At 37.0% G+C, this 27,334-nt stretch overlaps 1 protein-coding gene across 1 annotated transcript in view; it reads right to left on the bottom strand.

Moving 5' to 3' along the window:
• Window positions 1–27,334, bottom strand: part of CSMD1 (CUB and Sushi multiple domains 1) — a gene marked incomplete at both ends in the record, with an annotated part of 1,089,811 nt that overhangs the window by 543,971 nt on the left and 518,506 nt on the right. The gene's annotated exons all lie outside the window — the stretch shown is intronic.

Here is a 27,334-nt window from a genome sequence, read left to right as displayed (position 1 = left end):
AAGCGAAATATGTCATGAACAGAGCACAAAAGACAAATGTGTTCATCAAAGAAATGGTGGTCTGAAAAGCTCACATGTAATTCAAGTATTGTTTCAGAAGCTGCATGTTTTATGGACAAATTCTTTCACCTCATACTTGTCTCTACTTACTCTATCTGTAGAATATATATAACCATATTGACCTCACTAACTTGCATGTTGAGGGGATTAATTATTCAATATATGCACATCCTCAGAGTGTTGTAAAGCATTATATCAATATATCAATGCTAATTAAGCCCCATTATACCATGTAAGTTCAATTATTGAAAGCACACCCTTAATTCTTTTGTCAAACAGTTAGTCATGCTGGCATTTAAATGATTTTAATTGCACTTAAGTTGCAACTCAAATTATAAGAAAATTTAGAAATGGCACAAGACCATTAAGTTAAAAAAAATAACATAATACTTTTGCTTACAACATCCTTTTATAAGAAAAATCCCCAAATCTTCTATAAATATTAACACAGTAACAAAAGCTACCTAACACTAATGATTGATGAGTGAGGTGAATGTTCTACCAATGCTGCAGATCAGAGATCTCAGATTTCTGGGCATTACAGGAACTACTTAAGCTTGCTGAGTGAGTAGCCACCAAAGCTAGAAGCAACCAATATGGTACCCAGCCTTTTTCGTGTCACCTTAACAGAACACAGTATTTATTTGGATGTGCTCATTCACATTGTAGAGTCAGTGTTTTATTCACATATGAGAATGAATACATGCAAAATAAAATAATTAGAAGACATAGGAATAATTAGAAAAAAATAAGGATACTAATTCACATTCCAAAAAGTTGGTAACAGCGATCCATTATATGCTAGAGCTATTATATGTTTTACAGCACTATTAAAAATGCTACCTGTCTAAATTGTCCCCTTTTTGCTGCTTTAGTCATGGTAATTTTGCAGCTCAAGTTAAACAAAACTTTGTTACATGCTTTGGCACATGAGAATAGCTGTCTTTGAAACCAGAATCTCTCTTTCTGTTATTTTCAATCAAAACATTTTCACAAAACACACTAATATCAAGCAGTTTCATCATAAGATCTGGTGCATGCAGCAATATTTATATATCTCAAAACTCACTGTTTATTGTTATGAGTGGGTGTGCTACCCAGAAAAAATGCATTATTCAAAGACACTATGATTTCTGATAAACTGAATTCCCAAGGAAAACAGATCACAGCAAATCTACATTTACCATATACATGACAACTGTAATTGGCTAAGTTTTGAAACTGTATTGCAGCAAAGCAGTCCTCTGTGTAGAAAAGGTCTTCTACAATACGTTTTTCTATCTCTTCTAACCACTACATCTTCCAAGAACCCCCCCCGCCCCCCCAAAAAAAAAAAAAAAGGATTTGACATTCTGAAACTGGGATGGATTTTACCATCACCTCCTAAAAACCAGTAAAAGATGAGCAATCTGAGAATGACAGCCATGTTCGTATAATAGTTCACAGGACTCTACCACTTGTCAGGATAAAGCATTCAACTACATTATTTATGTGCTTTTCTAAAACTTTGATTGAAGTCTATTGAGGTAGTCAGAAAAATTCATCTGCACAGACTTTATTCTTCTAGCTTGGTCCTAAGATGAATTAGTCTTTGAAGGTTCATAACAGTAAGTAAAATAGTTTAATCTTTGGGTTATGAGAGTTCTAGTTAACCCAAGCTATCATATGCAAAGGTTATATATGCCCATCAAACTTTACCTTCACTGTCAAGTTTTCAGCAAAAGATACATATTTTTTTCTGTAGTGTAACTGAGGTATACTGTCAACAGGATTGAGAATCTGCAGTCAGTTCCTGGACGAAGCTAGAAGAATCACCAGTGTCATGAAATAGTTTGATAATTTGATATGTACTGAGAACAATTAAAGACCATACTACATAGAAATACTGAAGGTAATGGAATTTTTATATTGACCTAAATTATTACAGTGTTCTCAGATATCACTTATTATTTTGTTTTTCTTCACTTAAGTTCTTCCCATATTAAAAAAAAAAAATAAATAAACAATTTTTAGAAAATAATCTGGTCAGACTTAGTATTTTAAAAGCATAATACATATACAATGGGATTGCCAAGCAGATTGATCTCCTAGGATTTCCTGCTGAAGAGTCTATCTTCACCATTACAACAGACATAAGAACCTGTGTGAACTTTGATTCCTAGCACACATCAAACTCATATTTAACAAATTACTCATTTGCAGATGAAGTGCCACTTGAAAGCATATCCACAGCACCCTAAACACAATAGTCCTTTATTTTCACGTACATAGTTTCCTTCATTTTGTTGGATATATTAGATTTCATCATCCACCATTTTCTGATTCATCATAACAGAGAAACCACCTAACATTAGACAGAGTGGTTGATAATTGAAAGAAACAAAATACAAATGCATTTTTTTCCCATGCTGATATCAGATCTGTCATGACAACTTCTGGCAATGTAATGTCCTGTTTTGGTAGGATGTTGTTTTTTTCTGTAATTTGTTTTAAAAGGTTAAGATAAAAAAGAGAACCTTTCTAATTGATTCAGAAAGTTTTGAGGTCTGTGGCAGACCAATTCCTATTAATTTTTACCCAAGGCATATAGATTTGAAATCAATTATAGAACTATGAAAATTAATTTCCCAACCTTTGCTGAAAGTACTAGTCAGAGACTCAATCTGAATATGATTTCAAGATAACACAATGGATTTTTTGTCCCCTCAAAAGTCACAATTATCAACTGGATTGCAAAGATCAAGTAGAGGCCGGAATAGCGAACAGTTCACAGTGCTTATGACAGTGAAAGACAACAGTTTAACCCTTCTGTGAATCAGCTGCTTGGTTTTTATAGGCCAGTGACACATATGGTAGTCAGAATCTGATAGCAACAAGTCAGAAAGCAGATTAATTCAAATTAAGAAAAAATAGAAAGGAGACAGAAGAAAGGAAGGAGCAAGGTGTGTGTTCTTTCTTCACTTACTCTACAGTATTACAAGACTTTATAAACATACATGCTATTTTTAGTTTTCCCTGATCTTCTGAAAAAAAAAAAATAATGGGAAAGTCTTCTGAGTTGCACCTAAGTTCAGCCAAAAGCAAACTTGTTTACTTTTTGCTGTTCCATAGTCCCTCTATCACAGTCCCATATGTGTTTCCTAACATTACCTTCTTATATTGGTGGTCACAGGCAAAACCACACACAAAGGAAAAAACGTAACTTAAGAGGAAGTCAGAGTCCCTTGATATGGTTGACAGCTTTGGAATTACAACACTGGGAGGAATTTCAGAAGCTCTGTGGAGAAAATCAGGGCTACAGAAAATTTCAGGGAATATGTCAAGATGTTTACTAGCTGTGATGCACAGCCCATTATACTCTGTCCACATGACTACAGTAAGCGTTGTACTTTGCAGTTTCATGCATAAATAGAAGATATACATACAAGTGTATTTCCAGAGTCACAGAAAAACAAAATCATTTTTGAGAAGGATAATAACTATACTCATCAAGAAAACAGAACACTAGGGTTGGGTTAGGGTTAGTTATCACTAGCAAATAGGAGAGGGAAAAATGCTGGATTTTTTTGACAGAATGGCACTGAAACTAAAGTCTCTGTTCCAACTCAGAACAGCAGTTCTCGTTTGAAAACAAACTCAGGGGGAAAGAAAAACTGAAAAATAATAGCCCCTCAATCTACCAAAGTAGAAGTGCTGCACTGAACAAAAGATGAATTTAGAAAGGTACTTATATGTATATACATGTACAGATATTCTCTTCTGTTCTAGGAATAATATAATTCTTTTTTCTAAGGTGTAAGTAATGAAATTTGCTTTGAAAAAAATTATAAAGAATTCTGTAAAATTGTACTTGCTATTTCTATTTAGGAAAAGACTACAAAATCAATATATTTGATTTTTTTTAAGTTTCTAATGTCTTACATTAAACTCCATTACAGTACATTTTGACCTTTTGTTTTTAAATAATTTCAAATATTGAATCAATAGAAAAGCATGTAATATTTCACTGTCAATTTATTAAACAATTTCGTCCTTTCTATTTCCAGGACCTATGTACAATGAATAGTTAATTGATCTATCAGTGCTGGTTTCCATATTATGATGGAACCCTGTAGATGCATATAGGTCATTTGTTAGAGGACAGCACCATGACAGAAACAGCGCGGTCCTACGCTTTGCAACATTCTTCTTTATTCTCAAAACCAATATGGCCTACAAGCCTGTTTTCATTTATATGACACTTTTTGGAAAGCAAAAGAGATGAAGTTAGAGCAGATTGCCCACACCATGTCTGTTTCAGTATTGAGCATCTCCAAAGATGGGGACTCCAGAAGTTCTCTGGTCAACCATTTGCAGTGGTTGATCAACCTTAACAAACAAACAAACAAACTAACAGTTTAATAAAATGCTGGAAGAGCCAACATGGAGTCACTAAGGGTGAATCATGTCTGACCAATCTGAGGACTAGGGGGAGAGCAGCCGATGTTGTTTAGCATGACTTCAATGAAGCCTTTGACAAGGATCTCCACAGTAGCCTTGTAATAGATGCAATTGAGCATGAAATGGATAACTGTACTGTGAGGCAGGGAGAAAACTGGCTGGACTGCAAGGTTCAGAGTGTTGTGACCATGAGTAAAGAGCTCAACTGGTAGATGGTTGCTGGTTGATTCCTAAAGGCTTGATAACAGAACTGATAATTCTTTACTAGCTTTTATTGCAAAGGGAGATCGAGTTCAGGAAGACACCAAACCAGGGAGCAGTGCATTTACTGAAAGGTAGGACTGCTATTCTCCAGGCTGTCAAGATCCCTTTGAAACATCATGACACAAATATCATGACATTCAACAAAGGCAAATGTAAAGTTTTGCCCTCAGGACAGCATAACACCATGGAACTGTACAGTAGAATGCCAGCTGACTGAGAAGCAGTTTGGCAGAAAGGGACCTGGCAGCAATGTGCTCTGGCAGCAAAGACACACAACTGCACCCCAAGCTGTAGAAGAGTAAAAGATCAGCCAGCAGACCAAGGGAAATTACACTTTCCCTCTATATTTCACTTGTGAGACTATGGCTGGAGTACCATGTCTTGTTTAGGGCTTTCAAGTACAAGGAGAACATTAACATATCAGATCAAGTTCAATGGAGAGCCATCAGAGCAGTCAGGATCTGTGACTCCTCTCCTGTGATGGGAGGTTGTTCAGCCTGAAGAAACAACTGCTGTGGAAAGGCAGAATCTTAATCCTGTCTCCATATACCTAATGGGAACATGTAGAGAAGACTTTTCTCAGAAGTACACAGGGACAAGAAGGGATGTCATTGATGCAAGTCACAAGAAAGGAAACTGCACTTAAAACTTAGATTTGGAGGTGGGCGTAGTCCAACTTTAGAACAGCTAAGGATTGAAATAAATTGTCAAGAGAAATTGTGAAATTTGGCATTGGAAATACTCAAACATGGCAGGACACAGCCCTTTGCAACCTGCTTAAATTTGGCCACCTTTGGTAGGGGTGAGTTGGTGTTAACTGAACACCAGAGAACCTCCCCAGTTTAAATCAGTCTATGTTTACATCTACAAGAAGTTTGCTGACAAACAGGCTGCTTTAGAAACACTGGCAATAAGTGCTAGTTAATTTTATTATACCTTTTTTTCTCATTTCTATGACACTGAACTTCAAGTTTACTCTTGAATTTGATTATATGCTTCTGGAACACAGATTATGCAAGCACCAGCAAAATGGTAATACCTAATGTAATAGCAAGTATTGCTCCACAGCTAGGGCCCCATGTTCTACAGAAATAATAAAATTAATTTTATGTTTAGGTTCTGCTATTTAAAAAGCTGATGGTCTATATACTAAGCATAAGGTAAAGCCACACAATAAGAAAAATAGTAGTTAAAAGAAATACCTCCCAAAGGAAGTGTAATTCAAGAACTACTCCTGATTGGTACTATCACTGACTTAATTTTCACTCTATACACAAGCTTTGTTATGATATTTAATAAAGATTTTGGTGAACATTCGATTTTTAGTCTATTCCTTTTAGTGTATACTATGTACATGCACATATATGCACACTATGTCAAAACAGGAAATCTCCAGTTCGAGCTTTTTTCTTAGTAACAGGTTCCAGGATTTCTCCAAAACCTTTTCCAGCAGCTATGTCAAAACACAAATCTCACACAAAACACTGATCTAAGCTGAATATTAATCTGTTTGGGGGGAGAGGAAAGAAAAAAAAAGAAAAAAAAAAGAAAAAAAAAAAGAAAGAAAAAAAAAAGCAGCAGTATAGTTTTTCACCTTTCTTGCCCCTGAAATGAAACGATGACATTTTCCCAGCCACTGCGAAACAAAAGATTACAATCAGAATCTACTACTGCTAGAAATGCAATATCAAACTTTTAGTCACTAGTGCATGTGCTCATACACACACCCATGCAAACACACAATTAATCTTCAAAGGCCCGCAAGTTATCTAACAATATATATTTACATCCTTCTAAAAATTATTTCATCAAAAATTAATGGATTTCATTTGTTTCACCTTAGGGGAAGGAAAAGTTGACTTACGGAAACCAAAGCACACAAAGTGCAAGTTTGTGGAATACCTGATAAGCCATATTTACATTTCAAGGTGCCAAATGCAGCATTCAAGAATATATGTGGCACAAACACGAACATACTGAAGGATCAAACATGACCCACTATTTATCTGCTGAAAACTCTGTTGTTCAGTCTGTCTTTGTTGGGACTACTTAAGACTTTTTTCTTAAGAAAACCCCAACAAACCAAGGAAAAAAAAAAAAAAAAAACCCAAAAACATGGCCTTATGGGCTTACAGAAATAAAGCTCTTATCTTTTGTTTGTTGAACAGGTAGAAACTTGTATTTTCATAGAATCCAAGAATAAGAAGAAATTTGTTCCCCATTACATGTTTGTTTCTGTATTTGTGCACTCATAAATCACTGCAATATTTTCCAGATAAAATGCTTGTATCACTTTTGAAAGCTACAGCTTTCTTGTTTTACAAGCATTTACCCAACTGTGTCTGTCCATCTCTAAGGATGTGCAAAATTGTATTGGATTGCACAGCTATGAAAATCATTAGGGAGTATGCAGCGACTTTAAATCTCTAATACATCTTCCACATTGAGATTGATATTTTAATTTTCTTGTGCAGGTAATAACGAAAGATTGATGGATTTTATTTTTAGTGTGTTTACTTTTATTATAAAGTATGTAATAAATGTCTTGCCGTTGGTTATAAGACCATAAAAGTCAATATTGTACAAACAATGCCAGAAAACTCTCGAGTGCAAAGGCAATCTGAAGTTAAAGCTAAAACTTTCTATTTCCTTATTTTCAGTTATTTTGCTGCAGATGTACTACATGCTTTCCCAGATGAGCTGAGATCAGTGAGCAGTATTTCTAGATTTTAGTTCTCTCTTCTTGAAACAGAAGAACAAGTGGAGCACAACCATCTAGACCGAGGCTCTAAAAACCATTTGAGAATGTGTAAATTTTATTAATGGAAATTTGCCAGCTACCAGAGATCAAAATTCATTAGTCCTATTCTCATAAAAAAAAATAAAAATCACAGTTTTCTACTTCCTGAAGAGTTCAGTGTGTTCTATGTTCTGTCTTCCAGTTCACCAGTATGGTCAGAACAAGCGTGCACAATGTCTGTCCTTCTCATTATGAGAAAGATCATGATGACATTTTGGCAATGAAAATAAAACAGCTGTTTTCTCAACTATCTTTCCAGACTGTTATTTCCAAACTGTTAACATGTAAAATGTAAGTGGAAGACTTCTTCCAGCACACCACCTGATTCTGGGGTTGCATGGCAAGGGTTTGGCAGGGAAAGGGAGCTACAGGGAGTACTTCTGCAAGAAGTTTCTAGAAGCTCCCCCTAAGAGCCAGTACCAGCTGTCTCCAAGATGGACACACCGCTGGCCAAGGCCAAGCCTAATAGCAAGAGCCATAGTACCCCTGGGATAACCTATTTAACAAGGAAAACAACCTAGCAGCAGCTTTTGCACCCAGAGAGAAGAGTAAGAAGATGTGAGAAACTTTGCACACACCAAGGTCAGTACAGCAGGAAGGGGAGGAGATGCTCCAGGCACTGGAGCAGAGATTCCACCTGTACCTAATGCCAGAGCAGAGAGAGACACCTGAAGGAAGCTGTGACCCTATGGGAAGGCAGCACTGGAGCAGGATCTTGGCAGGACTGGCAGCCCATAGAGAGAGAGCCCTACAACAGAGGAGGCTTTCTGGAAGGACTTGTGACCTTGTGGGGGAACTGACGCTTGAGCAGCCTGGTCCTGAAGGTCTGTATCCCATGGAAGGGGGGATACTGGAGCAGTTGGTGAAGAACTGCAACCCATGAGAAGAATTCACATTGGAGAAATTGTTAGAGGACTGTCTCTAATGAGAATGACCCCATGCTGGAGGAGGGGAAGAGGGTGAGGAGTACTCACCCTGAGGAGTAAGGAGCAGCAGAGACAATGTCTGATGAACTGATCACAACCCTCATTCTCTGTCTCCCTGTGCCACTGATGGGAGGAGAGAAAGAAAGCAAGATCCTGGGAAGAAATGAGTGGTGAGGGGAAGTGTTTTAAAATTTGGTTTTACTTCTCATTTATTTCTCATCCTATTCTGTTTTTGCTTGGGTAATAAATTAGATTTTTTTTCTAAGTTGAGTCTGTTTTGCCAATTATGGTAATTGGTGAGTGGTCTCTCTCAACCCCTGAGCTTTTCATTTTATTTTCTCTCCCCTGTCCAGTTGAGGAGGGGAAGTGTTGGAAAGGCTTTGGTGAGTACCTGGCTTCCAGCCAGGGTCAGCCCACCGTACTCAATTATGATAACAAATAAAACCAAGATAATACCTTTTTTTTGAAACCGACCTCTTTTGAAGATTCCGTTAGACAAAAGACCTACACTGAGCTTATAAAAAACAAATCCATACTGTGCTTGAAAGCCCATAGGATATGAAAGTAAAACTGATAATATCTTTGTGTGTTAAACAAGGTACTTATCAAACAGAAAGATAAGTACATGAAACTGCCAAGACCTTATCTGGAAGCCTGCATAGAAATCTGATTACCTGCATTCAAGTAAGAGTAATTCAAACTGAAGCAAATGCAGAACAGGGATACTAAAGTGATCAAGGGACTGGAGAGCTTTGAAGATGATATTTGAAGATTTTTACAGCTATAGTCTGAGACATTAAGGTTAAAATACAGTCACTATGAAGACATCGGAAGGCAAACACCTGGTCATAAGGAATATTCAAGTGGAAGGCAGAGTTGGGACAAGAATAAAAGTGTGTGAACAAATCAGAATTTCAAGCAGACTGGAAATTAGCAATGCTTTAAGCAAAATGGCAGTATGACTAGTCTGAAGCTGACCTTAACTTAAAAAAAACCAACAAAACACCAAAACCAAAAACAACACCCCCCCCCCCAAACCTAGTTTAAATAAAAATAACTCTGTATGATGGAGTTTAATCAATGAATGCAAAAGTTTTCTCATATGGCTGACGTAACTGGCAACAGAAGGTCTAGAAGACCCACTTGCACACCTCCTTTCCTTCCAGCCTACTAACACACAGATGTTTGATTCTGACATCTCTTCTCACTGAGACAAAAAAAAAGATTTTTGACAGAGAATGGGGAAGTTAACTGACTTCTGATTTTATGTGGAAAACCACATGCATTTCAAGATAGACAGGAATGTACCAAGGCACTATTATCTTGATATATGATTAAATAAAACATATTGCACAATCAAGATTTTTATGCTCTTGTTAGTATTTAAAAAGCAGTGGCACATGAAAAGATTTACATATGTCTTACCCAAGTATACATACATTTTATACATCTAGCAATCCAAAGCCTATTTTTTCCTAATATTTGTTTTTCCTGGAAACCCTGTGAAACAAGAGTCTGTTTGACCCGTATTGAGAACTATGTTATTAAGAGAAGAGAACAAGCTTAAACTTAATGACAACAAAACATCAAAAAACATAATACAACTGTATACGTGAATTGTGAATAAAAACTGCTGGAGACAGATTGCACAAACAGATATTCGCTCCATTGCTCCCAACATTCCCTGCAATGATTGTGGCTATTACATCAAATTGAATTTTGAACTATTAGGATCTGCCATACTAGGTAAGGATAGTAATTTTTACAGAATAAGGCATAATCTTACTCTTCTTAAAGTTATGAAATTGTAATCATATTGCACTTAAATATCCTAGATACACTTGAAAATATGTTTATTAAATATAATAAAAATGCTTTATGTTTCAGCAAAATAGGATTAAGAAGAAAGAATCGTTAACTCTGAACAACTAAAAGCTTGATGCAAAGTACCCAATGTCCTTTGCAATTTGATAATTACAAACTGTTGAACACCTTGTATGTACCACTTTTTCTGTCCTCAAGGTTAAGTACTTAAAGCTCAGGGAAACCCTTATAGGAGTGAAAGAAAGAAAAGAAAGGAGTAATGGCAGATTAAATTTGGAGAAAAATCAGCTTCAGTAATAGACACACTACTGTTGATTTAATAAGGACTTGTCTTCAGCTGTCACCAGCTTGCCATCATATCTGCAGCTCCTCCTTACAAAATAAGACAATATCCCATAAAACCCCCACTTGCTTCCTTTTCTTCAAATAGTTTCCTAAAACCTCATCAATATAGAAAAATAGAAGTGTAAGAGTAGAAGAATATACCGCCTCAAAAACTTTGACTATAGGAGAAATATATATACTTTGCTACCTGGGAAGTCCTCAGGTAACATGCAGGTCAATGTGCAGCTTTTAATGGATCTAAACTAAAAAGGAAAGTATTCTGCACTCCACAGCTTTATTTCATGATGGTTGATGTAGCTTTGATCAAGATACCGATTTTAACGTACGTTTTGAGAGATGAGAGTTTGTAAGCTTTCATGACTCGGGTAACTTCACTGGGAAGAAAGAATTCACAAACTGTTTTTATATGTCACTGTCCTACAAAATGCAACACAGATTTTCTATTTAACCAGCCAGGATGAGGCACAGAGTGCTATTTAAAGCAGCAAATTCTGTCACCAAAATTTGCTTACAGTACAACAATCTGAATTTCTGTTGCTTATTTTCAGTGGTACCTTGTGCTGCCCTCTTGGTTCTTACAGTGGTTTACAAAACCAATCTATGAGTAAGTGCAGAGAACTGATCTGGCTTCGAAAGCAACAAAATCCCTCAGACACATGTGTAAATGCATGTTTGGCAGGATGTTTAACCTACAGCAGTTAACATCCCAGCTTGACAGGAAAAAATATATAGATGACTGTGCAGCCAAGATGCTTGTTAGCTGCAATGTGGGAGTAAGAATGAAGAGCAGTAAGAAGAAAACATGTTCAGCTACCAAAATGAACCACATTATGAAACATTGATCTGAAGTTTTTTAAAGACATCTCCTTTCTGCAAGGTAAGTTCTTTGCAAGGTAAGTTAGGACAAATACCTGGTGAAAGGACTCTTGCACAAATGGGAGGAGGAGGAAAAACAAGGAAAGAAGAGTGAAAGTCTATATATGCAATTTGACATTGTTACTTGTGGCATCCTCAGTAATCAGAAAAGGAGAATTTTAGGGGCTAAATAAACACAAGCTTAAATTATTTTGTTTTTCCCTAAGCTGTTGGGTTTTTTTTCCCCCTCAGTAAAATACAGTAGGACCTTCAGAACTCCTAAAATCTCTATCATTTAAGTATATACTTCTGGTACATATTTTTAGCTGAAAAACTGTGATATTTTAGAAAAAGGATCTGTAGCCCATCATGCAAATCCATCCTTAAGGTTTGTTGGTGGTGATGGTTTTGTTTTATTTTGTGCTTGGGGTTTTTTTTCAATTAGTTAGTTTTGACATGAGAAATCATAAAAGCTCTTTCAAAAGCCCTTAAGCTTGAATCATGCCAAGCTGATGTCCCTATATGTTCATTATGTGAGAGCACTCTGCTAAAAATCCCACTGCACTGATAGGATGAGGAAGGATAACGAAAAAAACATAACTTATCTACACTGTAAATGTAAATTAGAACAGTGTTGTGCTTGAAAGGCTTTGTTTCAATTCTGTATTAAAAGAAAATGAGTGACAGAGTTGCATGATAATCCTTTAAACAAATACAGGATCCATAAAAAGGAACCAAAAAGATTAAACCCAAATGTCAGAGCTTTTGACAATAAAAATTCCTAGGATCAGTCTGGAGGAGTAAGATTATTATTTACACACAGCTATTATGTTATAGATGCCATAGAAACCAAGTAAACATGTGCATGCATATGTGAGAGCAGTGACTTGAAAAGACAGGTGAGAGCTTTTTATTACATTTAGTTTGAGGTTGCACAGAAATGATCCAGACACAGACAGGTACTTTCAAACCTGAGTTAGGGTGCATCTCCATTGTTCAATGGAGCAGGGCGTGAAGAGTTTTAAACTCAACTTTTACTTTGACAAAATGCAGTGAAGTATGGTGAAAACAGTTAAAATCCTGAAAGCTCTGCAGCCAGAAAAGCATAGCACTTCATCCTAGCAAATAAGCCAGCTTAGCCTCTTCTGCAACTACAAACCCACTCCCAGTGCTGTAAAGGGGCTGACAGCAGCCAGCCCATAAAGTTCAGTGTCCTACTGCACACAGCAGTGTAAACCTGGCACTGAACTTCAGTTCCTAGGCAAGCTTGCAAATATCTCTCATTTTAAAATGTGGCCATACAACTAAACATAGAAAGAAGTTTTGTTCAAGTCCATGCTTTGACAAAAAAAATAAAAAAATAAAAAAAAATGTAAAAAACACAATTAGATGTGTTTCAATTCCATCTTCAGGCAAACACCTATAGTTATTCTCAGGAGAACAATAAAACAGATTAGCATGAAACCTATGAATGTTATTTACTAAGTAATAACGCTGTAAGGAACTGGAGAGTGGCAACATGTGAGAGTGGACAGATTTCTCAAGACCTTTGAGAAATTTGAAATTTCCAAGCATTTTGGTCCTCCAAATTGAATTTGATTTGTACTTGATCTCATGGATTCTTAATGGGTGATGATCTCCTATGCTGTAGTACAAATCACAGCTTTCCTTCTTCCTATAACTTACCCTCAAACTCAACTTGCACAACTGGCAATTCTGAGTCCACCCAAACAATCTCCCCCACCCCACTGAATTCTGCATTGGCCCAATTAATTGTTAATAGGTTCAGTACTTGTCTAACCAAACTTATCCTGTAGAGGACTAACTCTCAGGACCATTTGGATCTGGAGATAACTCTAGACTCTCATCTAGCTCTTCTTAGGAGACTGTGGCTGTAATTGACACTTACAGACAGACACTATTAAACAATTTCCATGTGTTCTCCATCTCTGTAATTCTTTTGGGACTCCAACACCACCAACGTGGTAAAAAATCAAACTGAAGAGGAAACTCAGTAATTCTTTGTAATGCTTTTATGTAATATGACATTCTGTCCACTTTGGTTGCAGTTCTCTATTTTAACCCTAAGCTCAAAACAGCATATGGAACACCAGAAGGTATTTTCATCCTCCTCAGTTTTATCACAATCTTGACAGCCAAATTAGTATTGTGGCTATTTGAACAATGAAGCCATCTGTGAGGCGGATGCCATATCAAAGGAAAAGTTTACTTTACTGAAATACTTGTTCAATGTGCAGCTATAGGAGATTGTCTGCTATTATTTGTCTAAAAGATTATTTACTGGAAGCAATGGATGAGAGATTAATACTGAAATTGTCCCAGAATTCTTTAATACCATGTTTGTTTCTGTACTGCATGTATCCAAAGGGGTAAGAGTGATTTCCAAATCTGAAAAACAAAACATATCTCTTCTACTCAAAACTCCAGAAGAGTGTGTGTTTTGCTGGACATGGTGGTTCACTTCCAGAGATTCGATGTACGTATGAGTCATTAGATCAGGATAAGGAGACATGCCGACTACACTGTACATGATAACTGAACGGATCTGGAGCCAGCTGGCACATTATTATTACACTTTTCGAGCCTGCAAAACAGGATGGCTGCATCCAGATTGTCTGTTCAGAACAGTCACCACACTGTACCAGCTTCTGAGTCATTCTTCCCAAGATCATTTAGGAGAGAGCTCCTTGGCCCAAACAAAACCCATGCTGTAATACATCTAAAAACAGCATAGATGGCTGTTAGTGCCCCTGCCCTTGTCCTGATAAGGGTGTAAAATCCTAGTCTGCAGGAAGATGCTGGGATGGTATTGATTGCTTGCTCATCCCAGACAAGTAAGAGAAAGAGCACCAGCAGCTACTCTGTAAGCTGGACATTAAACTTTTGCATGCTTATGTGATCACTGTCCTATCCCTTTGCTGTCCCTCAGAGACCACTTCACACCTGTTTTGCTTTTAAATAACTCTAAAATATATGCCTCAGTAAAGCACTAAGATCAGCTTTCCTTTTACAGTTATTATTTCAGGGCAGAAATCATGGTTTTCTGTGCTGCTGCCTCTAATGGAATGAGACAACCTTCTTAAATACAACCAAGGAATTTGTTTTGAACCCCACCTGCTTGCATATACAAAAAAACTTCCCAAAAAAAAAACCCAATTAAAAATCAGATAAAATACAACCCCACAGAATATGAAAGTATCAATCCGAACTGTGCTAACAGCAAGGATCCATCTACACAAATTCAAAAGACTTAAATAGATAAAATAGGCTTTTCTTCTCAAAGGTGTTCATACAACAACTCTATTGCCTGGACACTTTAGCCTGTTGAACAGATACCTACAGCCTTGTAGGGGTTTCTGAAGTTTGAAAGGTGCCAATTCTCACTGCACAGTCCCTCTAAGGTGCAGCCTGGTACATCAATTTGCTTCACATAAACCCTGGGAGAGAAAGTGAATTTATGTATCTGTCTGTTAATACTAACCTATTAAATTTTCTCCCCCAAAAGCAGTTCTGTAATCTGCCAGCTGTTAAATGACAGAGAAGGGAAAGCTTTATGTTCATTCAGTAATCACAACAGTTCTTTTTCGCTAAACCAGTTTTCGATTTATAAAGAACCTGTCAAGGTGAGGGGTAAAATCTCAAGAGACAAACACACTCTGCCTTCATCTTCACCCACATTTTTAATGTGGTTCCAAGGCTGGCTGTGAAATACCTCCTATAAGAAGTCTTTATGAAATCAAGAAAATACTTCAAATTATTAAGTACCACTTTAGTATCTCCAATATGTGGCATTTGTGGGTATGAGAGATCTTCATGGTTTCTGACAGTTGGAAAATTAAGTTTAGAGTTTGTTGGAACTTATTGTAGATGCTGAATGCTGAGACATTCAAAGTTGTATGAATAATGCTCTAAGAACTTCTACACACTGAATAGTGCTCCCCTCAAAATATTTGCACTAAGAGCTAAAAAAAAAATCATAAAATGCATTTTGCAAAAGTTATCTTATAAAACATAAGCAATGTGGGAGACAGTTTAAAAATTCTGACACAAGTAGATAACAGCACAGATATTCTTGATCCTATGTGACACACTAAAATCTGCAGGAAAATTCCAGAACTTCTATGTCAGATGTGCAATAATCTTTTTGACAAAATAAAACAGTATGGGATGACTTATTTGAAAATAAAGTATTTGTATCTCTCAATTACTGAACATTTTCTCAAAAGAGTGAGGTGTAGCCTCTGCATCTAACAAGATGAGATTTAGAAATCTTATGAGTTTGTCTTTTCTTTGAAGCAAGTAAGTTTCAACAGGGTGGAGAACTTCTATTAATAGTTATCTTTAATCATGTTTATTCAAAGAATTCACAGTAAGAAATTCAAATTATATAAAAACAAAATGTCTAAATCCAGCAATTACAAACCGTAAGGGAATAAAATCATTAGGAAAAAAAGAAGTTAGAAATCAAGGGGCATTTTTCTGACAGTATTTTGATTTATCAAAAAATACTGCTATTTCTGATGGTCTTTAATAATAATATACTCCACTGTATGAAAGATACAGACTCCTTCTGAGCAAAGTACTTCTGACATACGTGTAAATGAAATAAAACTGGACAGAAATGCTGGTCATAAAAGTTGCACTAGAATCAATTTACTTCAAGGTGAAGTTCTGCAGTTGAAGTATTTTCTTGCAAGTGATCCCCACACAACCCCAAATAAAGGTGATTTAACACTACTGAGAATTGAAGTTTCTGTTGCAAAGGAGTTTGTGCATTTGCAAAGAATAGTTTTATTCAAAACCTTTTCAGAACACCTAAATTCAGATACGGGCATGGACAGCAACCTCTCCTATCAGCAAGATGCCCAAAAAGTGACTGGTTCCAGGTTTCAGTATAGGGAGCACCCCCCTCACCTGGGGGTCTGGCTGCAGGCCCTCTGGGTCAGCTCAGAGGCGATGTAGCTGAGGGCTGTCTACTTCCTTTGAGGACTTTGGCAGAGAGCTCCCATTCCCCAAGGCCCAGGAGAGGAAGGCCCCTATCCTTACAGCCCTGCACCACAGATACCCCTTACTGCTCCTTCACAGCTGCAGTAAAAGTCTCAGGAATACATAAAATCTCCTCAATTTAGTTTCAAGAAGTTGAGAATGCTAGTTCTATTTCAAGACAATGTAGGTTGCTTTTTACAGCTATGGCAGTAGTTTCCCTGTAACACCAGAATAATGTCAGCAATTCAATCTATTACTTTCACACCTGAAAAACTCTGAAGATGAAATTTATAAGACACAAATCCAAAGAAAAGCTTTGGTTTACAGAACTTAAAGTATTGCTGTATGCAGCCGACATGCACCAGACTATGATTGTGGTTGTAGGAAAGGAAAACAAAATCAACAAAATAATCCACACTTCTAGTCATGTTTGCAACTTACATCATTTCCCATTTCATCCATTAGATCATAAAATGAATAATTTAGTATTTTTGTACATACCAAAGTGAGAAAGGTATCGGTTTAGATTTAAGGATGCAAGGCATATGGGAACAAGTAGTTTTTGATCAGCTGGTATAAACGAAAAGCACAAGGGTTTCTCAGCAAGATCCTGACTTGCAAAAGCACTTCAGATCCAAAACATGCACCTTCACACTCTCACTCACTCTCTCCCCCTCTCCTTTTTGGAGCATGACACTCAACAAAGACTCAAGTCAATATGTTAAGTTCAATGAGAAAAGTTGATTTGTAACACTACAAACAAAATAATTAAAGGGAACCTGGTATAAGAACTTATTAAACCATTTCAGCAAAACACATATACCTCATGTCAGTCAGAGACCACATATCAATCAGAATGGCATGAAGTGGGGCAATGGCTGTTTATTAAGCTTTAGGAACAGTAAGAAAGTAGATTAATGTGAAATGAAATGGTTATCATGTAAGTAATAATTTGATATAAAGAGTTCTTAACATTAAGAATAATTGGCTTTTATTTCCCCCTCTAATCCCACCAAGCTTTCAGAACTTGTCAGTTTGCAAACAGCTGCAGAGGATGTGGGCAAACAGACAATTTGACTTGCTGCAGTGAATAGAACCAACTTCTATTATTTCATGGGCTAAGATTAATTTTGTAAAAATCAAATCTTTTTGCAGTTGTCAAACAGAAGGACTGTTCCTCCCAAGAACAGCAATGAATGAATAATAAAGTAAGTAATAGCTACCTGAGTAGTTGTAAGGGAGACCTCAGAAGAACATGTGAATCAAGACCTCTTTTTCTTTTAAATCCAAATAACCAATGGACAGATTCATTGTGGGCAGGCCCTATTACAAGCTGGGTATATACATAAACTAATCTTTTGCTTCCTCCTTTTAAATATAAACTGTGTAGGATCTTCTTGGCCTGACTTTTCTCAAAAATAGAAACTTGGTAGACTCTTTATAAAACACAGAATTGTTAACTTAACTCTTCCTGTGGTTTATGTGGTATTAAGTAACCTAGGAAACTCGGGATTTCTTCTAGCATCCGACAAAGTAACCTTACTATTTTAAAACGTACTGTAAAGTTTAGAACTCATTTGATGGCTTAAGCATTCACAGGAACTTGGTGTTGTAGATCACAGGAGGAAAGCTCAATTACCCATCAGTTTTACAGCTCCAAGCAAGGCAGCGCTGCATAAAAGATACTTTGTCATTCCCTTGCCCTTCATACCAGGCTGATTCTCCTGCTGTCAGGGGACAAAGACATACGAGCTTTCTCAGTGTGCAAGGCCACAGACAATTGTACATGGATGAAAGATGTGGACAGTTTCCTGCCTTACTTAGTGAACAGTGCTTACAGGTTTTAATTGCAGAGCATCACTTTGGTAATTACACCGTCTGTGAAAAGCCGGTTTAGTCTATGCAATGCTAGTGAAGGGGTTTATTTTCATATTAGCTTTTTAAGTTAGACAACAAATTGCTTCCAAGGCCTCTTAACCTCTTCATTTAACTCAACAAATAATCATACAGATAAAAAATAGAAAAGAAATAAAATACCTCAAAAATACTTATGATAGTCCCCTAAGAAGAATTATTTAACTGTATCCCCTTTTAAAGTTCAGTGCTGAAATTTAATAGCCCTGAAGCATTTTTTTATAAACTACATTTTATTAGAATTCAGGTAGAATAAGCTGAAGTGTTAAAGCTACAAGAGGTCTCACCCACAGCTACGTGTTCACAAAATCTGGGGCTGGTATTACCACTTGTGTGACCCTCCAATTAGGGAGATGGGAATTACAGCATTTGTCATAGTATTAGGGGGTTTTTCCTCCATTTGTCTGCCTGGTCTCCACAGGATTATAGTGCTATGGATGCAGAAGGAAGTATTAGTGGGAAAAGCATTACTTGCTCCTGTGTTAGCCAGTCATTAGATCAGTTTAGCTAAAAACTTCAAATCCCACTTGTCCCCCAGTTTCATATCTCCACACAATGCTACACTGCTTATGAGATATTTTAATTGCCCTTGATTCTTCATATGCCTTTGCTGATTTTCTAAATTCTTCAGTTCAAAGATGACTGCTTCTTACTCCTGCTCATCACACTGCATGAACAAGGAATTGTGATGTGCCTTGTGTGTTAAATTAGTTTAGGAGAAAAATAATACTATCACGTATAAATGGGTTACTGACATCAATCAACAGGAGAGATGAAAAGTCAACAGCAGTAAAGGATATCACACCAGTAGCGGTAAGAGATGGTCTAACATTACTCCACAATCTACTAAAGTTCAGGATGAAAGAAGGAGAGGGGTCAAAGTGCAAGATTATATCCATAATGGCCAACATTAAGACACTGTAATAAACTTGAAAGCTTGGTACTAGCACTACAGTTACAATACTTCTGAGGATTTCTAGCTCTTTTGAGAACTTGTAGATATTATCAGGAACTTTTGTCAGGAAAATACAGGCTCAATTTACATACCACTTTAGCTCTTCCAAAAATAGGGAAAATAAATCCATGTGATAACAATAAGAAATTAGGGTACTTGTATAGAATTTAGATCGAATATAGTAAATTTCCTGTGATAAAGTACCAAGTGTCATGTAGTTACCTATTTGAACATAACAACTTGTGGAGTAAAATATAACTCCCAGAAACAGACAGTTTATAAAATGCATAAGCACTGACATTTTATCCAGTCACTAATCAGCCTTTCAGTTAAAATACATATATATAAAATTCTGTATTTGCATTTTTAGTTATATTTTCCAGCTATTGTTTCTTTTTAAGGTTCTGCTAGCGTAAAAATTCTTCTATTTTTCCTCTCTGTGAAGGTACATGTACTTCTTAATCAAATCTTTCCGTCAGCTGCATCTGCAGTTGATGGGAAATGACTGACAAATGATTTTCCCCCAGCTCAATTCAGCAATAAAATGCCATTTCTCACTTTCAATTTTTGGTATCATTTTCTTTCCTCCTTCCCATCCCCAGGTTTCATCTTCTTCAAAAATTTAAAAAGAGCAAGGAGAAGATTCAGCATTTTTTCTTTCACTGGGAATTCACATACTGTGCATCAAAATATGCTCAAATTATTTACTTAAGATACACTTTACCTCAGATAGATGCAAGCGCGAAAGGTGGAGGAAGATTGGAAGAAAATTGTCAGATAATTCCTATAATTGCAAGTTCATATTTAAGTAAATCGGTATCTTTTCACTTGAAAAGTTTTAAGATTTTGTATTTTTTTCTGTAAGAATAAGAAGTTACACAACCAGAACTGCTTTACAGAACACCACTGCTTGCAGTTCATGGGGAATATACTGCAGCTACTGAATTTTACAGTACTTAAAAAAACCAAAAATGGGCTGCCCATTGTTTTTCCTGAACTGCAGAAAGCAGCACAACGCAGCCTGCAATATAGTACAGCTACACTACGTAACGAAGGACGTGAAACAACCAACTACAGATGGGACATGCAATTCTTAAGAAAGCTGGTAGTGTTAAGTATAAATGAAGTCTAAGTTCATTGTTATTCTCAAAGAAAGATGCTGAAGGTGTTTGAGGTCAGGAAAAAAATCAGTTAGGGATTCTTTCATGGTGGACTAGAATCCCTTTAGAGACGGATACCGCCTGTAGACTGACAGACGTGATCTGTGACTATTTCCTACCTTCACAAACAGTCTGGATACATAATTTTGAACAATCAACTTGTATTCCCCTAAGTGGGGAGTAAGTGCAAGGCATTTTTTCCATTGTTTCTCATCCTAATTATACCAAGACATTCGGAGGATATCCACCTGCAATTAATTCAGTTCCCTATTCCCAACACCTCTGGGGATTTAGAAAGGGAGAAATATACCTGTGTCAGGAAGGAAAACATTCCTCCAGGCTGCCTATGATAAAACTACTCAGCGTCTTTATTATCTGAAATGCATTGTTAATGCTATTAGTATTGTTATTATTAAATAAAAACAACCACTCTTCAAATTATTTTTTTCAGAAATCATCACTAAATCCAAGTAAAATTAATGGAAAAGAAAAACATACACTCCTACGCTACAGAGAGTGTGATACAAAATTTAATACTGTGTCAGAATAAGCTTGTATTGTACATTCCTTTAGGCACTGTGTATTATAAATGTACTATTTTATATGTTATAGTATCATTTCCTTATATCACCAGAAAGATATTTTCCTTTAGGAAGTGGCACCAAGACCAGACAGATCAACAGCAAAGGCCAGCAAAAAATCAGATGACTTTACAAGAGATGTTTGTGAGCAAGAAATATGCTGCAGCAAAGACGCCCTTCCTTACACTTACTATTTTACATTTAAGGTTGAATTTACTGCATATTCCTTCAAAGATTTTACACTGTACTTTCCTAAATAGTTTGCTGTTGACATACAAGTACCCAAGAGTGAAATCTTAATACCAAGACAAATATCCCACTGATTTCAATGGGGTGAAGGATTTAATTCAGGGTATTTCACTCTACCACAGCATTACTTGACAGCTCTACCATCTACAGAGAAGTCCACTTCGCATACTAACACAGCATCCAATTAAGCTGTGAAAAATAAAAAGTTTCAGTGTAGTTCTTGTAATCTAAACGAGATGATTAAAGGACTTCTGAGGCATGCAGAGATACAAATTAGTAAAAGAAAAGGATGTTAACAAGGCCAACACTATACAGATAAAGCACAAACCACGTATCTAACAAGGATGTGATCTAACTCCTCAGCAGATTATAATTATGGTAAAAAAGCCATACTCATTGCCAATTTTAAAAGCTGATGAAGTATTGTAAGCTTTAAAGTAAAATAAGAACCTGCTGTAGAAAGAAAAAAAGTCATTAAAGAGGAACCACACATACATACTTTCAAAATAACTTCAAAATATGTCCATTAAAGACACAATTAGGAGAAAAATAACAGTTTGTGCAGCAATTTTTACCCAAGCCATGGTACCATACAAATGAATGGGAAGTTATGTAATGGTTTCGACTGGTATAGAGGTGAATTTCTCCACAGCATCTCCCATGGTGTTCTGTTTTCGATTTGTGACCAAGAGTTGATAGCACAGGGACAAGTTTAGCTGTTGCTGAGCAGTGTTTGCACCCAGCCAAAACCTTCCGTGTTCTTCACACCACCCCACCAGCGAGTTGGCTAGTGGTGCACAAGGCCCTGGTAGTGGATACAGCCAGGACAGCTGACCTCAACTGACTAAAGGGATATTCCATGCCATATGATCCCATGCTCAGCAATAAAAGTTGGAGGAAAGCAGAGAAACACAAACATGACTTGGCATTTATCTCAGCTCCCGGCTGGGTCTAACCCACAACAAAGGATCATGTATGAAGTTTGCTCTATTTCCTCTTTCAATCTAAAAAATGGGACTGTCCCAAGCCCAGATACTTCCCCCCAACCAATAAAATTTCCCATGACAGAATAAAACAAAGCAGGAGATTTCTTGTCATGCCATTTCTAATCAGCACATGGTATTGCCTTGCTTTTTATCCCTCTGAGCAACACTTTAAACCTCCCTAACTTGACTGCATTGCAATTAACCTAGAAACAAACAGACAAATAGTAAAGGATATCTCTCACTAAGGAAGAATTAACTGCACTGAAGCTCAGCCCAGAGTAATTACACAGAAGCAGCAGGCTATGTTCAAAACTGAAGAGAAGTCTATGTGGAATTACATATGCTTTTGGAAAGAGCAATCAGATTCGACAAGGAGTCTAGCTATTTTACTTCCTTTAGGGATTACTAGAGGGCTAGTTGCAACAACATGTATAGGTAAAATTAAACTATTTAGTAAATAAAAGCCTTTCACAGTTCAAGTCTTACACAGATTTGAGAAAAGTCTTTTATACCCATATGTGTATTTTTTCCCCCAACACTAAGTAGTAGGAAACACATGGACAATAAATGACCACTGCTTGGGCTTGATTTTATTAAAAACTTAATTTTAAAGACCTACTTTCCTTTTTATTAACATCTTTCATAAAGCATTTTCCTTTAGTTCATAGCATATTTATAGAGAAAAATCTTGAATATTCTGGTTTTATAATATGGCCATATATAAGTTGTATGAACATGCAAGATATGTAGAACTTACTATTTAGTCATGAAATCAAGTACCAAAAAAAAGCAATATGTGCTAATGATTAAAAACAGGGTTAACTTACCACTGCTTCTTCTAAGTTCACAGTATAACCCTGCCATGTACACACTGTGAATTGTGCTTGAAATGAAAAAAAAACTTTTTATTGTAAGCACCAGCTTGCAGCTACAACTCCCATTTCTTCTTTGCAACCGCACCTGCAGCCTAAAAGTGTCTCAAAAGAAGACAAAGATACGCTCGGCTTCTTATTCCTGTTCTTTGCACTTAACCTTGCTGAGAACAGAAATAGAACTGTACAGATAGACTGGAGGTTCTCCTTCAACAATTTTTCTTACTATAAGCATTTAACAAAAGCAGGACGAGTTTGCATGGGAATACTGCTTGCTTGTCTTACATCAGACACAGGTGTTAATACTATTCTGTCATGAGAAAGAATGCTGGAGCACTGTGCCTTCCCAGATGTTCTGGAACAGGATTAAGTACTGCAAACCATCAGAAAAAGAAAAATACCTTGTCAGATACCTTATTATAGAAAGGTAAAATTCACTACTTGCTTCTATGATTGTTTTTACAGTGCTATTCAAACTATTAAAGCCATAGTTCCATATATGTACAAAACTGCCCAATCTAAGCAGCATGGTGTCTTTTTCCTTCACTTGCCCCACCTAAAGCAGAAACCAGGCATTACTACACTTATGTCCTTGGAGGGGCTAATAAGAACACCCAAACTATGCCGTAGTGCAACTGAGCTCCAAACAAAATGCGGATTTTTATTTGTTTTTAAATAAAAGATTTGTCTTTAAATACTAGGGAAAAAAACAAAAACAAAAACAAAAACAAAACAACCAACCAACCAACCAAAAAAACCACAAACCAAAAAAACCCAAACCAAAACACAACCCCAAACCACACCCAACCTAAAACTACAGAATTTCACTTATCCAGAGAAAGACTTTTCTGGGAACTTAAATCCCCTAATTTCAAGCCCATCTTGATTTGGAGTGAATTCAATTTCACTGCCTTATTCATTTAGCCTTTATTGGGATAAAGATAACTGCAGCTTTTCCTGCCAAATCACTGTCACATGTTAGCAAGGGACGCAGAAGTAATACATGAAGACAAGAGAGGCACCAGAAGCATGGCTCTAAAGCATACCTACTTGTGCAGGGTCCTCTTCGCGTTCTGTTTGGTTTTACATGAATTTTTAGAGGTAGTACTGACTTGGCCTGAGACACAGAAGAATTTAACACACATAGAGCAAGGATCAAATTGTAATAAATACTATTGTCTTTAAGGTAGGAGAAAAGAGTAGGTGAAGTCACTTTCACTTGAAAGGAAAAGAGCAAGACTTAATCACATTTCAGAAAGAAAGATTTTCTTCATTAGGGAGAAGATCCTTCATCTCAGCTGAGCTCAGGTGTGAATCCCCTTTTTAAGAGCAGCTACATGCTGTATTTTCACAGGGCTGATCTTGAGTTTAGGATCCAAAAATCTTTCACAACAAAAAACCCAAATTTCTATCACAACTCCTTCAGCAGGTCTGCTCCTAACTGTACACTGGCTCAAAGGCAAATCCATCTCAGGCAAGTGTTTTTGGAGGAGTTTCACATCTCCACAGACAGACGCTGTCTCTTCATGTCAGCACACCTCGCCTTGGTACTGTGGCACCCCAACAGACCCAACTGTCACCTGAGTGCTCTCCACCATGTGGCTCACTTCAGATTACAAATGACTCAAACTCTTTCAGTACTATTTTCCTACACATTCCTCATTAGAAACATCCTTCCTTAGGAGTTTACTCTGATGTGTCTGGCATTAGGGTTCTCTGCTTCTCTTTTTCTTTTAAACGTGGAAAGGTGTCAATATAGTAAAGTTTGGGGAAATTCAGAAGTTGAACTTATTTTACAGCTGTATATTCAGATCTTGTCTCACACATGTGTAAGCCTCTCAAGAGTCTCTTTTGAAACCAGTTTAATCTTCAATTTCATTCCAGTAGCCTGTTCTTCACAGCCAGGAGACTGGATCTCTACAAATCCAATTACAGAGACAGCATGTTTGTTTACAGCGAGAGGTCCAAATTAGCACACAGCGTGTCCTTTGGAAGTTCTATATCAATAGCATTGAATATTGATAACATTTCAGTGCTTCACTCACTTAATGAAGCACCAGTATATTTTATCATTGCAGTTTATACTTTTGAGACCAAAGGCTCTTAATCTTATATTCACAAACTCCCAATTGCATGTTACAGAGGGAATAGCAGCAGCAAAAATATTTTCTTTATTTCTTCCCTCAACGTGAGGCCCATACAAGGGCATTATACTTTTTTCTGTACCCACTGTTGAGGTTTGACATTAGTAATTTAACGTGCTAACCCCGCCGAAGCTGGCTCAGATTGTTTCTGTCACAACATGTTTAAAGAGCTCCGTGGTCAATCCCGTGCTGATATGAGAACTGTCAGTCATGCAGTGGCATCCCTTCCTGAACAGATGACTGACACCAAGAAGTTCAACTGCCGAAAGTGTCAGCTCTTCAGAAGACTACGACGCTATTTTGGCTGGCATACAGATTATTTTAATGTTTGTGTTTTTAACATTCAGATTTCATTCACCTTAAAAAAACCCCAACAAAAACAACAAAACAACCAAAACCCAAGACACTTGTAAAAGCTTACAGTATCTCTCAGTGCTCTTAAGAACAAGATGGACCATCCATTTACAATTCAGTGTAGTTTTACTTCATGATTGTTACAAACAATGGAAGTTTTAATTACTGAAAAAAAACATCTAATCCCTGGTTCCAGATTGGACTGTGGCTTTCATCAAAGTAGCAAACAGAAATAGGTGTTTCTTCCTGTTTTCAAAGTGATTTTTTAACCAGAATGACTCTGAACATCTTTTTTCCTTCCTCTTTTACACTGCATAAAAGACATGCTGTTAAGGGATAAGTCACTACTGCCTCCAGCAGCTACATCACCTGGGCGTTCCTCTGTCCCAGACCAATGGACACAGCTGCCACTTCCTCCTTGACAGGTTCACCCAGAAGGTATGCTGAATGCACATCCTCGAGCACACACAAAGACACTACCAGGGCCTGCCACAGAGAGGGCTCAGCAGCACAGAGCTGAATGCTACCAGGGCTCATATGAGCAGAGAGCCCATGGTGGTCTGACAAGTCCCTGTTTTACACAAGACCAGCTCTTTTATATCCTTCTCTGCCTGTCCCAGCTCTGCTCCTCCCCAATTCCCTTCCCCAAAACATTCCTTTGTAAACTCTGCATAGTTGCTTTGGCCTCTCCTGAATGTCCCAAATCCTCATGTTCCTCATTTCTCCCTTCTAATCAGTCACAAAGTCTTCTCCAAAGCTCTGACTGCATTTTTTTAATGGCACATCAATCAGCAGCTGGAAACTTTTGGTCTCTGACACTGTCTCCTTGTTTGGGTTCTCTGTGTTCCTGTTTATCGCTTCCATCTTTAGCATCAAAAACATCCTTAATCATAAAATCTCAGTGAAGCAGAACTCTCTTTGTCCACATACCCTTCCACACAGTAGGTAAGTCTCTGTATGTAGTACCTGGAGCATGGTTTTCTTTTTCAAAGCTCAGAAAACACTTTAACCCATAAGGTGTTATAAAAGACAGCACCTATTTCTCAGAAATTGTATATTACACTTCTAACGGTTTCTTATCCAAGATCTGACTTTCAGATTTATTAGCTCCTTCATACACTTTGGCCATTTTTGTAATTCTTCATTCTCCCATAGCTTTATTATAATACTAATCAGAAAGCAAGTGAGAATATTAAGTTAGGAGTTAGCTAAGTGCCTTCCAATACTACTAGGGCTATATATACAAGTAAATTAAGCCTGCCAGAGCTTATTTTTTATGACTCTTAAGCTAAGTAGTACAATACAAAAGAAGATGATAACCTCCAAACTGCCTCTGAAGTGCTCTTTTGAACTGTGCCAGGAATTATTTGACTAGAGCCAGAAATCACACGAGGGACCTTTGTATCACTCTAACCGTACAGACATTCAAGGCTCAGTACTGAGGTCTCCACACCACTAATTCAATGGTACTGTATAAGCCCTAGGTGTCCATCTTCAGCCAGTAACTATCTTACAGGGTCTGGATAGTCATTCTGCTATACATACTTTATCCATACTTTATCCTGCTGTACATACTTTAAATGTAAAAGAATATAAGT

The sequence above is a fragment of the Gallinula chloropus genome (genome assembly GCF_964237585.1).
Source record: "Gallinula chloropus genome assembly, chromosome: 3".
Classification (NCBI taxonomy): domain Eukaryota; kingdom Metazoa; phylum Chordata; class Aves; order Gruiformes; family Rallidae; genus Gallinula; species Gallinula chloropus.
Note: the sequence above shows the minus strand (reverse complement) of the source record. Positions and strands in the feature narration are given on the sequence as shown.